General features: G+C 49.5%; 1 protein-coding gene across 1 annotated transcript in view; it reads left to right on the top strand.

Annotated features, from left to right (window-relative positions):
• Positions 1–616, top strand: part of LOC119334399 (myosin-8-like) — a 24,782-nt gene that overhangs the window by 13,816 nt on the left and 10,350 nt on the right. The window lies entirely within an intron of this gene.

Genomic DNA, 616 nt, shown 5'->3' on the forward strand with positions numbered 1-616 from the left:
GGGGTACATACTTTACTGTCTTACAGTACTATTTAGCCTGCTCCTCCTAGCCTTCACATTGTGCTGCCCTTGCTGGTTTCTTGGATGTATCTGTGTGTGTGAGAAAGGAGATGCCTCGAAAAGAAAAAAGGCAGGATTATGTGAGCCAGCCTGATCTTTTCACTCGGTGTGAACACATCTCCTGTCGTTTTCCCCTCATCAATCGTGACTTTTGCACCCCCACGGACAGATTGGCCAGTCCCCACCAACCGATGCGTGTGTGTGCTCACTTCCGCCTGATTAGATCAGATGGCAGCGACAAGCACGCACTCTGTAGCACACAAGGCTGCACAGTTAAGAATTAGTTTTCTCGAAAGCATAATAGTAAATCTGCCACTAGCTTCTAATTCTATGACATGTACAATCTACAATGCTCTTGTAGCCATTTCATCTTGTCGTTTTATCAAGGTGATTTAGCTTGGCCGTCGAACTTATCCCAGTCCAAGTTGCGGATGGGCAGACTTGCTCGACGGGCCTGGCCTGAAAGCCCGGTGCCCAGGCTGGTTTGGGCCTCATTTTTTGCTAAGCCATACGCGAGAGCCCAAAAAAGCCTGGGAGGAGTCATTCCCCCCCCCCC

This window comes from Triticum dicoccoides, chromosome 1B, assembly GCF_002162155.2.
Source record: "Triticum dicoccoides isolate Atlit2015 ecotype Zavitan chromosome 1B, WEW_v2.0, whole genome shotgun sequence".
Classification (NCBI taxonomy): Eukaryota; Viridiplantae; Streptophyta; class Magnoliopsida; order Poales; family Poaceae; genus Triticum; species Triticum dicoccoides.